Raw genomic sequence first — 16,147 nt, 5'->3', positions numbered from 1 at the left:
CCTAACAAGGGCTCCATCACAAGCGACTGGAAAGACGGGCTATGAAGCAAAAATAAAAAGCACCTTTGTCTCAGGGAGGCCACTTGGTACCAGACGATCATACTGGAGAGGGGTCGTTGTAGAGCAGAAAGGTGACCAGAAGTACCTGATGGGAGGAGGAGAGCTACACGGCAGGCAACATGAGTGTGGAGATGGGACACAGACGCCCCATCCCTGCAACCCGGGCCCCACCTGGTCTCCAGGAGCTTTAAGGTCCTGGGAGCTACAGAAAGGGGTACCCTCAAACCCAGCAAATCCTTGCCCACAGTGACCTCATGCAGTGTAACTTTGATAAGTTTATTGCTAAAAAAAAAAAAATCTCTTTTGTGTGTCATCCTCAAAGCTCTCTTCCTCAGAGGGGAGGCAGCATGAAAACAAGGAAGCTTTGGGAAGGAGGAAAATCCCAACTCTTCCGGAGGACTCAGATTAAAATACTAAAATGAGCACAGGATGTGAACCGTCCCAGAGCCCTCTTCCCAGGTGCCAGGGGGCACTCTTAGCCCAGACATCTCCGATGAGCAAAGCCACACAGTGCTGCTCCTCCCTTGTGTCCCTGGTCCCCCATACAGCGCAGCCCTGAGCCTCTACTCTCCCGAGTCCTGCTGGGCCCAGCTTATCCCCTTGGAGGTTGCTGGAACCCTGGACAAGTTGTGATGCTGTCCTTCCATCAGCTGGGGATAAGCTCAGGATGAGCATCACCCCAGAGCAGGGCTGAACCGGCAGACCTAAGTGATCCTGGAGGAGGGGAAGGCCCAGCATGTAGTAGGAGGCCAGGCCACGGCCATGCGTCTGGAGCAGCTGGACACGACCTACAAATCAGGAGACTTGTTAACCGCAGCAGCAGAGCAGCAGCACCTGGTCCTTGCCCGTGGTTAATAAGCCCCACACGGGATCCAACCAAGTGCTGCACCCAGTGCTGCATGAGTCTGACAACAGAACACGCCAAACCTGGCACCTGACAGCAATCTTCTAGCACGCGCTCAAGTGGTACCACCTGGACCAACTACGAAGAAGACATAAAAGGACGCAGCACTCACCCCTGCTGCTGCTGTCCTCTTGCTCTTCCTATGGTTTATGCTGCGTGCAGGACATCTCTTCTCTATACCTTCTCTTTTTCCTTCAAAGCTCCCTTTTCTCCCTGAGCACTTTTGTACTTTCCTTTTTTTAAACAACAGAAAAACATTTCTGTCCTAAAATAATTGGTAACCTTTCACATCCGTCAAATTTCTTGACCAATTCATAGCAGGGGACAAATAGCCTGGAAGACACTGCTGGTCTCTAGCCCATTCGATAGCAAGCAGACACCCTCTGACTGAGGACTGTGAGCCCTGCACGCACCAAGATAGTCCCTCGGCATCACCAAGGCTGTAGGGCTCGGTCTATGAGATGGGCTTAAAAGCAGTGTGCAGCCTGGGGTGAAGACCACTTGGGAGGGAGAAGGGGGGGGGAGGAAGAAAATGGGGGGGGTGGGTAAATGGGAGGGAAGAAGGGGAGCGCTCACGCTGAGTCCATGCTTGTCCCGCACTCTGCTCTTCACAGTGGCCCCCTTTGGCCCCCCAGCACCCATGAAGTTGTCCCCCCAAAGTGTAATTCAACAGGAGCCCCCTTGGCAAAACTCAGCAGTCCTGTGGCTAAACACTGTATCCCATTCGCTCTGTGCTCTCAGCACGCACCCTGCCTTCACCCCTTCCTGGAGTCCTTCCCTCCCTTGGCCTGGGCTTGGGGGCAGGGAGGGGTCAGGATTATGTGCCTGGTCTTTCCCAGAAACCATTTGATAATTTTTTTACAGCTGAGATATTTTTGAGCAGGTTTTGATTTTTATTAGATCTTTTTGATAACAAAAAATAGGTGTTTCTTATAACAAATGAAACAATGTAACTATAAATGAAAAACAATAGTTCTTCCCCCAATCCTGCCTCACATGATTAACAATGGCCTGGTTATTCCTTCAGTCATTCAAATATATATGTAATATCACTACATATATATATGTAGTGTGATCACAATATATGGCATGTGTTTTGGATACACAAGCTTAAATATCACATAGTTACTCTTATATGAGAAACCCAAAACATACAGAACAATATGATAGGAGGGAGATAGATGTTCTGCAAATGAGAAGGGGGACCAAGCAATGTGAGGAGGGAAGATAAAAAAAAAATTAAGATGTGTTGTGTACGTGTCCCAACTCTACGTGGGGAATGTGACCATTAGGTACTGCAAACATGTATTAGTAAAAGGTTAAAAAACACTTACAGAAAAATACCACCCCCCAGCTTTGAACACTTATCATTCTTGCCACTTTCTGAAGTGGTTCTGGAAGTCCTCTTTCCCGAGTGACTTTATCAGGTGTGATTAAAAAAAAATAGTGTGGGGCCGGGGATTTAGCTCAGTGGTTCCAGCTCCTGCTTTGCAAGTACAAGGTCATGAGTTTGATCCCCAGTGCCCCCCCAAAAAACTCAATGAATGCTGGTGCTGAATGCTATCCAACAGAAAGATAGGCTCACAAAAAATACATTATGCTGTGTCCTCACCCATCTTCTTCACTAGATCTGGCACTGTGCAGCTTCTGGCTCTTTTCTAAAGTCAAAATGACCATGAAAGGAAAACGTTTTGAAAAAGATTCAGGATGTGGAAGCAGCCACAACAGCCAACTAAAGACACCCAGGAAAGAGGACTTCAGACCTGCTTCAGAACAGTAGGACAAGTGTGTTTGAAGCAAAGTGACATATTGTGAGGGGGATTAATAGCAATATGTCTTTGCTGTAATGCTTTTTAAAATTTGCATATTAGCCACATTTTTTGATCACACTGCATGTACTTTTTTGGTACCAGGGATTGAACTTGGGACCTTTTGAGGCAGGCAACGGCACCACTGAGCTAAGTCCCCAGCCCCACACTGCACATCTTAAAGCTAACGTTTTCTTTTAATGTCATGGAATTTAGTATAGATGCCAAAATCTCCAGAGTGGCTACCAAAATGCCAAGCATAACTGTCACGTTCCCCACGACCAATCCCATCTGCAGATGGAGGGACCAGGCGGTGGTGGAGCTGGGGCCCCAAAGCACACTGGCTGGTCACACTTGTGCCTGCTGCCCTGCCCTCCTCCTAGGGGCAGACTCTGGGGCTGGCCTGAAGAAGGGCTGGAGAAAATGATTCTTATTCTCTGGCAGGTATATTTTCCCCAAGCACCTGGATTTTAAAGGGGCAGATGCTGCCTTTTTGAAGCATGAGACAAAGATCAAGTAGATGAATCTCAGGGGTGGTTTCCTGCTTTCCATTTCCTTTGAAGTTACTGGGAATAATGGGGTTAGGATCTGTGGGTTAGGGTATGGGGAAGCCCCCCAGGTTGAGGCACTGAGGCCTGGGGTGGAGCCACAGAGAGGGGCCTGGCCCAGCTTTGGGGCCTCTTCACATTGGACATTTCCCCCTCAGGCTCCTGCCAAAGCCCTGATTTTTTGTTTTACTTTCCCCCCTCCTTGCTCTTTATTTCTGAAATTTCTATTTGAAGCTAAGAGATTTCTTCCATCTAAACTCAAGACAGCTACAGTAAGCCAGGATTAACTCTCCCTTCAACCTTTGAGAAATGGTCTCAGGATAGGGGCAAGGATGTTTAGTTTGCCAGGGAGTAATAAGCATCTGAGGTTACTCATCAGTCCCTTAGGTGAAAACCCAGGAGGCTGCCAGAACCAGCCAGCACCTCCTGTCCTGGCCCTCAGGTTGCTCATGGCTCAAATGATAGTGTTTTCTTTGCCCCTCAAGGTCTGACAGGCATTGCTTGTCTTCTATTTCCTAGTTGCAAGGTATTTTTTTCAATTTGGAACATGTGTTCTAATTTGAAAACGAATGAGTTTTCTTCAGTAAAACTTGCCACCTTTCAAAGAGGTTTGCTCTAACCCAAGCTTAGACACTAGTGGCCAGAGCCAGAGGTTTGGGTGGAGATGGGCCTGCTGGCTGTGTGCCCCCACTTTGGACTCCACCATCTTTGGGCCCACCATGGCCTGATTATGACACACACATGGCCTTGCCCACCACGGATCTGGAGCCACTTCTGCCAAAGACTGGAGGAATAAGAAAAGCCAGTCCAGCCTGTTGGATCAGTAACACAGATAAGCAAGAGTAAGAAAGCTGTCCGTTCCTGAGTAAAAACACCAAAGCTCCACAACCCCCTGTACCTTCACAACACTGCAGAGTAAGCCATGGCCCCCAATTGTACCCCGAGGATGCTGCTGCCCTAGGTAGCAACACTGCCAGCAGCCTCTACCCAAGGTAGAAATGACTGTCATCTACTCGTTTCAGGAGAGCAACGGGGTCCCCCAAGAAATTAAGGTCTTTTTCAAAATAGCATTCTGGGGTCCCTTTTTGAACCTCTGTAGCTGTCAATTCTACATGGCTCTGCGGGGCTGGGATGAAGCCCGGTGGGATTAAGGAGACTTGGAGATGTTTTAGAATAAGCAGCTTCCGACTATTAGTAACTTCACACCTACGGCTAAGGCTCAACCCTCCCTGCCCCCTTTCTTAGCCCAAAAGGACATGATCATTCTGTTGTGGGTGTGAAGCAGCAGGTGCACCCATCTGTGCTTCTACACAGAATAGGACCACACACCCTCTCCATCCCCACCAAGCCCCCGAAGGAAGTGTATGACTCATGGATGCCTATAGAAGTGTTATCAGCCTGCGCACACATGTGTGTGCCTGTACATGTGTATGTGTGTCTACAAACACATGTAGATGCATATCCTCTCTTCCTACTGATTCTGCTCCACAAATTTTTGCCAAATCTGATAACCATGCTTTTTCAGTTCTGTCCCATCCAGGTCTTCAGGTACATGACTTTCAAAAATCATAAGAACAAAAGTCAACTTATTTAACCTCGACAGTTATAGGCTAGAGAGCCACTGTTTCCAGCTGTCCTTGTTGGCCCAGACCTCTCCAGGGTATCCCCCTCCCAGAGTTCCCCAGAACCACACCGTCAACCAGCACGCACTGCAGGACAGCCAGCTCCCAGGGTTCCTTCTGGGTTGTGTTATAAAGTCTGGCAGAGACATCAACACATGTCAACATGTTCCTTTTGGTGACATGTTTGTCTTTTCCTTGTTAGCTTTGGTTCAAGGCTGTAAATCCATAAGAGGAAGCGGTTTCCAAGCCTAAGCAAAAAGTGAGCAGATGCACTTCATGGACTTTGGGGTTTCTCTGTGCAGATCTTCCCCTCCATCACTTACCTCCCCATTATTTTTCTTAGAAATCCAAATAAAAAGGATATTTGGTGATCAAAGTGAATTCAACAGGCAGGGCATGAATGGATACAAACCACCAAGCTCCCAGTGAGCTATGTCTATGGTCAGATGTTGATGAGATCCATCCTGGTCCCCATATTTGTTGCCTCTGAAGGGATTGGATCCTTCTCTCTGCTTTTTCATCTGAGCCTCTGCAGTTCTCTTGTTCTTTGCTCTGTTCTGTCTCTGCTCTGGTTTGAACCCTGCTATGTCAGCTCTCTTGTCTCCTTTTTATTATTCAAACCGTCTTTGAGCTGTTGGCATTAGTTCTGCAGGGTGCCTGGGAGGGAATTCTGAAAGCTCCAAAATGGTCCCCCTCTACCTCCAGTGGAAGAGGAGGACCCAGGAAACCCAGCAAAACAAGTCCGGTTTTATTGGTTCTTCCTCTGAGTAAAAAACTGCTCAAGTTTTGAACAAATTCGTATACAGCATAAACACTTATCCAGAGTTAAATCTAAATCCATCCAGGCAGTTTCATGTTGACAAAAGGTAAGGATTTACCATGTTAGGGTATCCAAAAGAATTTGCCATAGACTCTGAAGAAATTTAAAGCAGAAGACTGCACATGGCAGGGAAGAGCATGTGACACAGGTGACCAGGTTCTGACCCACAACTGATTCTGGGCACCTGTGAACAAGTTACTACATCACTGTAAGTTTCAGTTTCCTCATCTATAAAATTGGGGTAGGGTTTAATCTTCAATTTCTATGGATTCCAAAAATGTTTTCCATAAATAATATTAAAATAAGTAAGAATCGGTCTTCTCCCAAGGCACTTATTCTGAGAGAAAAAGACATATTTATTGGGATACACATCTCCTGGTTTTTTATTTTCTAAAAAAGATTTTCATTACTTTATAGTCACACCTCATATATTCCAGCTTCTGTTAGAAGCCTTTTATGACTCTGTCATTCATAAATTTGTCCGAACTCTTTTTAATCCATTTACATTTCCTGTCTGCACAGCCTCTCAAGGTAATGAGTTCCATAACTTTATTACGTGCTAGGAGAGAAGTATTATTTCCTTGTTTTCCCTAAACTTACCTCAAGTTCCAAACTGCCTGCTTCCCCTAGGATTTCAGAATTGGATGACCAAGTTCATCCATAAAGTTCTCCTTATAAACTGAAGGTAAAATCATTTTAGGTGGCTTCGTAAAGTGGCAGCCCACCCCATACCTTCCCCTGACTATTCGAGTCATATGACAAATAGTTCATACCATGAACGGAGCTGTGGATGGTGTAGAGATGCCCTGGTTCCAAATGACCATGAGTCAGAAGAGCCTCAAAGTCTGAAGCACAGGCTGCAGAGCAGACCGATCAGGCATCCATTCCAGCCCCTGACTGTGTGGTGCCCTGGACCTGCACTCCCTCATTTGGAAGATGGAAAACACTACCTACCTCAGGACTTGCTGGTAAGAGTTGACGAATAGAATTTTTATAATGCCAGGTCCCTTGTAAACGCATCTCCAGCAGTGGTTAGTGATAGTTAATGAATTCCAGGATTACTCTAGACAGACTCCATCCAGGTTCACGTGGTTCTAGAGCCCTTGCCCCACAGAAATGGGTAGCAAGGACAATGTAAGCTTCCATACATGTGATGATGGAAATGTAAGGGTGGGCGTGAACTTTAGACTCCAGTAGGAATGGGTAGAGTTCCAGAGGTGATCGTTGGCAACAGATCCTTAGGAAATCTGTGCTCAGCTTGAACTAAGTGGCACCAGACATGGACAATAAATATTTATAAGGTGCTAGAAGAGATTTGGAACCAAAAGAAGGAAGAGGAAGCCAATATGCTCTTTCCAGGGCAATGGCCTGTGGTCTCAGGAGTAGAAATTCAGTTGCTTGCTCTTACTAACCAGCTGTGTGACCTTGACTACCCACCCTAGTGCCAGTTTCCAGATCCTAGGTTCCGATGTGCATGGAGTGGAAGTAACCTAGTTCCCTGACTTAAAAACCATGCTCCTGGGAACCTGAATTGGGGGGAAAGAGGGTAAGAAACAAGGACAGGATGTGTTTGTCCTTGTCCCGAATTTAATCCAAGCAGCCATACTTGCAAGATCCTAGAATTGGTTCACAAAGGAAAATGGCACAGAATAAAAATTCCTCTTAAACCCCAAATCACACAAATATACAGTATGAAGAGTAAAAGATGCCGAAACTGAGCAAGGAGAAAGCAGAATCACCTCTTCCATCTTACACATGTCTGGGTGCACCCTCATTCAGACAAGTGGCAGGCTGGGTCTCCCTCTCAAATCCATTCAGATGCCAACATAATGCAACTGCAGTGAGCATCTAAGATTTAAACTTTGGTTTGTAAAAAGGCTTCCTCAACTATGATGAAAAGTAATTGGCAGCATAACCTAGATGCTGAGGGTGCCTCCCACTGCAACAGACCCAGATTCCAGCGAGACGAATGTAAGCCTTGGATTCAGGAGTCCTGTCAGACGGATTTGGAAAGATTCCATTGGTAGAAGAGGAAATTGGGGCAATTTATTTGTTCACCTAATCAGACAACCAACAGGTGTGGGAAGTGGAAGGGGAAGTAAGCCAAAATATATCAGCATTTCTGAAAGCCTAACAACCACTACAGAAAGAAACATTTGGCATCTAGCAGGCCCATGAGCAGCTGGCATCCCCACCAGCAACTGGTCACCAGAGAGGAATGCAGGGGGCCCACAGGCTGCTCCCAGTGGACATCGTCCAGGTTACAGCCAGGGCCAAAGGCTGATGAGACTCCAGGGGCGTCGTCTGCTTCTGAGAATGCACATACTTCCTCCACCTCCTGAGTCCTGGCAGTCCCACTGTGGTAACTTGCATGTTCTCATTCTCCATCCCCTGAAGCATAATGAGCTGGGCAAAGCAACCCAGGAAACAAAGAGAAAAACAGAGCAAAAGATTGGAATAAGAGAAGGGGGAGTAACAAAGTAAAATATATCAAACAGGGAGATTTGAAATAGCTTAAAGTGACAGAAGATTCTTTAATCAGGAACACCTGGGAAGGATACTACCGGTATCTATAAAATATCTGTAAAATACAGAACGGGGACAACACAAGGTGGCTCTGGGCTTTCCCGAATGACTCCTTTCTGCCCTCCCTTCATAGGAGTTTAGAGAAAACAGTTTTGGGGACTAACAAAAATCATATTCTACTTATTCAATAAGCAACATGTGTGCAAAGGAACCATCACAGGTGTATAGTGTTTATCCACATGAAATTTGTTCTATCAAAAGAATCCAACCGATATTATAAGTGGACTCAATAAAGGTTAAAAAGTGTACATTTAAGAACTTGATTGAAGGAGAGAAGGTAGCTCCTCCTCTATCTTTGACCAAAGAGTCGGTTTCATGTGGAGGAGGGTTGTATTCTCAAACCTGAAGCATGTTCTGGAGAACTCTGCCCTATTAACAAATAGGTTTTGTGCTCCTTTAGATCCATCCAATGTTCCTGCTTGAACATTGCTTTGTAGATATTCAGCAATCGATGTCTGGTGAAACAAATCTAATTGCATGGATTCGTTGAAAGAGTTGGCAAACAAATCTCCTATGAGCCCTCTCCGTGCCTCCAATGTTCCGATTGGATGCATAAGATCAACTCCTAATAATCATATTACATTTTTTGTCATCTAGAAAATGTTCTTTCTTTTCTTTAGAAAACAACTTTTGAAAGCTCTAACCTATTTGGTTTTCCAAGTTTTTGCATCTAATAAGCCTTTTAGGAAAGCATGCAATTTGAATAACAATAGAATAATTTCAGCCTATTTGTGATACCAGCAAGCAGTCAGGGCCAATCAATTTCAAAAATCCCAGGGTGAGTACATCCAAATAAAACAGCAGTTAACTAAATTTTCATCAGCATGTCCAAGTGTGTGGAGGAAAATGGCTATTCGTGTACTATTGAGATTTGCCATCTCCAGTGAAGATTAACCACCAGGACCCCAAAGATGGGAAATCTTCAGTCCAGTTCAATCATGAATGAACTGTGTGGCCTCAGGTGAATGATTTCACCTTCCTGGGGCTCAGTTTCCTCATCTGTAAAAATGTAAAAATTACCAACTCGGGTCACAACACCCAAATCCCTGAATTCTATCCTCTTCCATCTATTGGTTTAAGAAAAGTATTGTTTTCAGAAACTGGGGTTTTGATTTTTGTTTTTGAGATGGTAGAATTTCAGTCTTACACTAACTTTTAATGTACAGTTCCATCAGATGTTTGGAAATGCAGAGTAGATTGTGAGGTGTGCATGCATGTGGAATGAGGTAGGGAAGATGAGCGTCATACAAGGCAAGAGTTTAATAACACTCCCCCTTACACTCCGAGTGTGGAAGGAAATGGCTTCTCTCTGATGTGACCAGACGTCACACCACATTTCCGTGTGCGGGACAGGCCTTCAAGAAGCAATACTGTATTCCTTCTGAGAACATCCTTAAGGGTCCACCCTTTACCCCACTGCATGAAGAACTACGAGGAAGGGGCTTCACGCCACAGCCCTTTAAATGGCTTAAGCAGCAGAGCAGACTGCAAGGCAGAACAAGCAAAGAGTGCTGGAAGGAAATGGGCTGCAGAAAAATACTAGCAGTCTTGTTGGAGACCTTGGAGACGGGTGGCTCATTCCAGGCAACTACAAGCCCACAAGAAAACAAAAGACCCTACAATCCTCCCAGAGCTCTAGATCTTTGCTGGGACACAGAACTGGGGTCAGTGAATGACTGCCACACAGTGACAAACCAAGGAGATGTGACAAAATGAGGAGGAGCCGGCTGTGGTGACACACAATTACCATGAGTTCAAGCCTAACCTGGGCTCCACAGTGAGTTCAAAGCCTGCTTGAACTACATAGTGAGACCCTGTCTCAAAAAAAGGAAGGAAAGAAGGAAATGAGACAGTGTATGCTTTTCGAAGGGCTAGTGGACCCCAGGGGCTGGTGCGTGGCACATGGTAAATGCTATCTAGATACTTGTAAATAAAAATAGAAACATTTATGGTTCAAAGGCCATGAGCCCCTGCCATAAGCACCTTGAAATGTTTCCATCATTGTTACCTGTGAGACTTTTTTTCATATAAATAAGAGGTTTGACCTGGGACAGTGTTGTTGTGAAGAGATTGGGCAGAGAAAGGTCTAGTTCACTGGCAGCCAAAGTCAGATGAACTGAAAGCAAACTCTCTCTGTGGCAATAGGGCATAACCGCAGAGTGTGTGGTCTCTGCCCCCCAGAAGACTGCCATCCAGCTGGTAAGGGGAATTATTACACCGGTGCCCATAGTTAACCATCTACCCAGGAGATCCCCTCAGACAGTGTAAGAAATCCCAAATGACAACCACAGACAGGTGTGCGATAGGCAGCAGGATAGAACGTGGTCCTGGCAGTCAGGGAAGGCTCCATGGAGAAAGTTTTGGATGGTGGGCATGAGGGCCACAGTGGAGAGGCAGAGAGAGTGAGTTCCAGAAAGTCAGCACAGACACTAGCACCAGATAGGAAGAGCAGCTGGGGCAGGACCTAGAGAAACACCATTTAGGGGCAGCAGTGAGGTGTAGGGTGTCACAATGACTGAGGAACTGGACTTCTTCCTGTGAATAGTGGGGAACCTGGAGAGATCAGCTCTTGGCCGTGGGGTTCCCTACATAAAATAAGCTGAGGCTCCTGTCTGTGTCCTTGGTCTATCAGATCTTCTTCCTAAGTTGAGGCCCCTGGTATCCTTGAGCAAGATCTTGGAACTGGAAGAAATTCAAGTTACTAAATTGTATTTCTTAATCAGTGTATAATATTCTTATGAGATCCTCAAGAATAATACACTGGCATGCTGTACAATGAGGAATTCGTGAAAGGTCAGTGGATGCAAATGGATCCACCCTTTTCCAGAGCAATTCTAGGCATTTGGATCTCACAGGGTCTACTCCTCAAAGTTCTGCCTTCCTGTTCCTGTTACCTAATGATTCTAGTTCTGCCATCCAAAGAATCACATGACATCTATTCCTTCCCCCAAGGGGTGCTTTTTTGAATATCTAGAGGAGTCTCCCTGGGCTTTTCCTCTCCAGATCAACATCCCCACTTCCTCTGCAGAAAGCACGGGGAACTCGAGGTGCCACCATGCATGATGCCCCTCTCCCCATCGCCTCTGTAATCCCCGGAGAAAGGCAGCTGAAGTGGGCCTGGATTCTGGATTCCGGAGACGGAGGGTCCTTCCCAAGGCCTGACCCATGAGTCCCTAGACTTTTGTATACACACCCTGTTCCTTTGGGGTGTGTTTGGTTCCACTCTAGATAGTGAGCCCAGCCCCTTCTCCCCAAAAGACCCTAGGAGGCCTTGCTTTAGGTCTGTGCTGGACTGTCATCCCTCCCCTGCTTTCATTTCCCAGGGCAGTTTTCTCAATGTCAGTTGGCAACTTTGGCCACTAACCTCTCTGTCCACACTTAATCTCAGCCATCACCATTTAAGCTCGCTTTCTCTGGCTTGGACTCCAGCCCCTCAATCAAGCAAGAGCAGCTGGCTCTTCATCCTCCACACCACAATTCAACTCTTTGAAAAGCTTCATTTAATCACATTTCCACCAAAGTCACCACATCCTAAGCTCCAGGGAAGACTCAGCTACAAACCAAACCTACACCTTCAATAGCAGGTGGTCAAAGCAGAGAGAGAGAGAAGATCAGAGTGCATCATACTTTGATAAACATAAATATTGTTTCTGGAACTCTTTTTATATGTAGTAATACTTTTGTTATATACATATGTATCTTATATCTATGTACATAAATATTCATGCGTTGAGATTAAATGTTAATATCTTTGCTGTTATGGTTTGAAAGAATTTGATAAATGGGTTTTTCCTGAGCCTAGAGCTGTGGCTGTCCCTAGCTAATGTCTGAACCTACAAGGACGTGTGATAGAACTCCAGGCCAAAGCCAGTAGACTCTGCTCTCAAGGTGTAGATATCACATCCCTCTGGTCCACCATAGCAGCCCTATGTCTAGTTTGGAATTAGCATAAAGTGTGGGTGTCTAATAAATGCTAAATGAATGAACACAAACCACTGGCTACATGGCCTCTGGACTCAGTCCCCTATTTAGTATTAGGGCAGGGTTTTCAGCTCTTCAAAATGAACTTGGAGTCAGTCCTCTGAAAGCCTGTCCTAATAATCCACGACTGTCTCTGGGTCCTGGGCACCATTTTTGCAATGGCAAATCTTGGCTGTGGTCCATTCTGTCTTCCCCCAACATCACGCTGTGCAAATAACCACCTCTGGGTAGGAAGTGTGAGGATACGTTGGCGCTGAAAACAAGCTAAGAAAAAAATGGAGCAAATGCTGCCCAGTGGATGTCAGGCTGTGGTTTGTACTAGATTAATGAGAGCCTCGCACGGCATAATTGTGTTTACAGTGAGTTTATAGGCGTATTCCCTCAAGGTAGGGAAAAAGGGGATCAGGTTAGACAAATTATTTAGCTTTATCTGACCCCACTGGCAACAAAGATGGTGAACAGTAGCTGAGGAGTGGTGTCCGTATTTCAGCCCAGGTCATGCACACCTCTGGCTCCTTTGCAACCAGGCACTGGTTTTCTACTAGGAAGCGGAAGAAGATTCCAAAGAGCTATCTGAGAAGCTCTAAGGCTCCAAATCACTTCCTGTGGGGAGTCTGTACCTTCTCTAATTGTGTGGAAATGATTTCAGCTACATGGCAATAAGCAGTCTGTTATGGCAGGAATTATAAAAGGACCTGCCTTTTTAAATGGAAAAAACTGAAGCAAGTAAGCAAATTTGACAGTCTAGAACTAGAGCCCACTATCTTTATTCCTATCACCTAGCTTCTTCCTGAAACAAACACTTCATGGATTTACATGCACCCCACCCCTAAGAGTAATACCCGGGGCTCCCATTGAAAACCATACCCAAATCCAATCTGGATGCTGAGTCTACACAGTGCTAAAAATCTAGTTTAAATTAACATTGTACCAAATTCAATGAATTACACGATGTACTGGCATATTTGACTTTGGTCTCAAAACAAATTAATTTTAACTACAGCTTGGGGAATGTGGATATAATTTTGCTTAGGTTTTATGGTTGAATTTTTTTTTGTCAATCTATAGCCTCTGCCAGCTTCTCTTTAGATTCAAGATATTTTTAGGTATGAGACTGAACTAACAGGATGTATGTAATTTATTGGCAGAACTTTTCCGTCAACCCGTCAGTCATTTTTGATTCCAAATTACAAGGGCCCAACTCAGGTCTGGGATGCATTCGCATTAAATGATCATGGCTCATTTATTTCAGAAATGATAGGTTGGAGAAAATGTGCTTTGCACATGAGAAATGAAACCCCACAGCACATCAAGTTTCCTGTTTGAGATCCTCATTTTTCCATTTAGCCCCTATTTTAACTTTTCCTCTCCCTTTCTCAGGTCTTAAGAGAATCCAAAAACAGTGCAGAAGAGGCCTCACCCACCCACCTTTGGCCCTGATGGTGAGAGACATGCTCCAAAGAACAGGAAGGAAACCATCACTTTCACAACTGACTTTGTGTAGCTCCCAGCAAGGACATCAGAAGAGGTGACCCACATTGCAAGAATGAAATGGAGGAGCCAGCCTGCCAGGGGACGCCACTCACCTGTCACCAGATCCTATGCTCTTGTGACACCTGTTTTCCCTAGAAATAATTCCTACCATTGGTGAAGCTCCTCAAGTTCCCATGGCCTAGGGAAGGACCTGTACCATGTGCCAAATTCTGTGCTGCTGCTTCTGCGAAGGACACAAGAACAGCACATGCTTGGGGATTGCCCTTCCTGGAGGAGATGGCACAGGAGCAGCTGGATAGGACAGTGAAGGGCCTGCAGTGTGGCTGGAGCTCTGTGTGTGTTCCCCAGGGTGGATGGGGAACCCCAGGAACTGGAAACAGGCCAGGAGAAGAGATGACACTCAGAGATATGACTTAAGTATAAGGCTGTGACAAAATGAGAAACTGGAGCCAGGGATTTATCTCAGTGGTTCCACTGCCTGCCTCGCAAGCACAAGGTCCCGAGTTAGATCCCTGGTACCAAAAAACCAAAAACAAACCAAAAAAATGAACCAAATAGAACCTCTTAGAAGGAGTAAAAATAGCCGAAAGAGTTCAACGTATCTGGCCATTAGAGGGAATACAAATTAAAATAATATTGATATTCCATCTTGCCCCAGAAAGAATGGCCATCATCAATAAATCAATAACAAATGCTGATGGGGGGTGGTGGTAAAGGAATTCTTCCTACACTGTTGGTGAGAATGTAAACTGGTACAACCACTAATGGAAGTCAGCATGGAGATTCCTCAAAAAACTGAAACTTGAAATTCCATTCCACTCAGTTATTTCCCTTCTAAGCATCTTCCAGAGAGAGTCATCATACTACAGTGATATATACACACCCATGATTACAGCACCATAGCTCACAGTAGCTAAATCTTGGAAGCAGCCTATATGTTCATCAACAGATGAATGGGTAAGGAAAATGTATTGATACACAATGAAGTAGAGTGGATTATTAATTTATGAACTCAATTGGTTCCCAAGGGCTGGTTGTAAGTCAATATAGCTGAGATCTGGATTTTTACCTGGGTATACGCTATAGATAACAGGCAGATGAATCTTCCATTAACCTAATTAACCCAAGTTTTTTGTATGTCAGGCTGGTTGTAACTTTTGAGGGTCCACTGTACTACTCTGCCATAAAGGATAAACTTGAGTCATTTGTAGGAAAATGGATGTGTACCATAAGACTATAATATTTGGTAAAATACAGTCAATCAAACACATAAGCCTTAAATATGGCATCATTTCTCTTATATGAGAAGCCTAAGTGTCTTAGTTACTTTTCTCATTGCTGAGACAAAATACCCAACACCCAAAGTTAAAGGAGGAAAGATTTATTTCACTCACAGTATGTAGAGGTTTCAGTCTATAATCGGCTGGCTCCAAGGCAGGGTGGCATGACAGACAAGCATCACAGAGAAGAAACAGTTCATGGCAGGTAGAAGGTAACAGCAACAGGGATGACCACAGCTCTTTCTATCCCTTATATCTTATCCAGGCTACTTAGGGCGGTAGCACTCACACCCTTAATCCTAGTGCTCTTGAGCCTAGCTTTGCACCATGAATCAATCCCAGCATCACACAGTCTAGATCCAGCCACCTCTGAAAAGCCCCACCTATGACCGTATGAAGCTTTGGGGTGATATCTAAACGCAAGCCATAACATTCCAGCCCTGGACCCCCGAGGACTCATGCATATCCCTTTATGCAAAAGGCATTTAGTCCATCTCCAAGAGTTGCCAAAGTCCTAACAACTTCAGCATTGCTGAAAAGTTCAAGTCCAAAGTCTCCTCTGAGATTTCAGGCAAACTCTTAACTGCAAGCCCTGGTACAAGTGAAAAGAAAGTTAAACGTGTCCAACATTCAAGGGCACAAGATAGACATTTCCATTCCAAAAGTTACAAAGGGGGATAGCAAGGAATGGGAACAAAGCAAGACCAAAATCCAGCAGGGCAAACATTAAATCCCACAGTTCACTTCCAGCGTCCGAGGCAGTCTGGCAAGTTGTGAACTCCAAAGGGCTTGGGTGCGTCTGCCCCTGTGGCACTGCTGCTTGTTATTGCTCTCTGGCTTCTTTCTTTGGCTGGCTTTGCTCACTCCGTGCAGCTTTCCTTAGATGATCCACATTCCTGGTTTCCTGCACCTATGGCTTCACACACTGCACCCTCAGAGGCACACTGCTTGGCCTCCCAGGCCTTTTCCTGAAATCTGGGTGGAAGCCTTGCTGACCCCACAACTCTTGCATTCTGCATGCCTCTAAAACCAGCACCATGTGGA

At 45.3% G+C, this 16,147-nt stretch overlaps 1 long non-coding RNA gene across 6 annotated transcripts in view; it reads left to right on the top strand.

Moving 5' to 3' along the window:
• Positions 1-1,096: 1,096 nt before the first annotated feature.
• The window catches only part of LOC110349593 (uncharacterized), a 53,864-nt gene continuing 38,813 nt past the window's right edge, over positions 1,097-16,147 (top strand). For 5 of the 6 annotated variants that reach the window (XR_015440502.1, XR_015440501.1, XR_015440499.1 and 2 more), the window contains exons 1-2: positions 1,097-6,730; positions 13,710-14,780. This is a non-coding gene — a long non-coding RNA (uncharacterized LOC110349593). The remainder of the gene's footprint in view (positions 6,731-13,709; positions 14,781-16,147) is intronic. The other variant, XR_015440498.1, reaches the window with a different exon arrangement.

The sequence above is a fragment of the Heterocephalus glaber genome, unplaced genomic scaffold, assembly GCF_053883595.1.
Source record: "Heterocephalus glaber isolate CG9 unplaced genomic scaffold, H.glaber_assembly_v1.0 deba00001497, whole genome shotgun sequence".
Classification (NCBI taxonomy): Eukaryota; Metazoa; Chordata; class Mammalia; order Rodentia; family Bathyergidae; genus Heterocephalus; species Heterocephalus glaber.
Note: the sequence above shows the minus strand (reverse complement) of the source record. Positions and strands in the feature narration are given on the sequence as shown.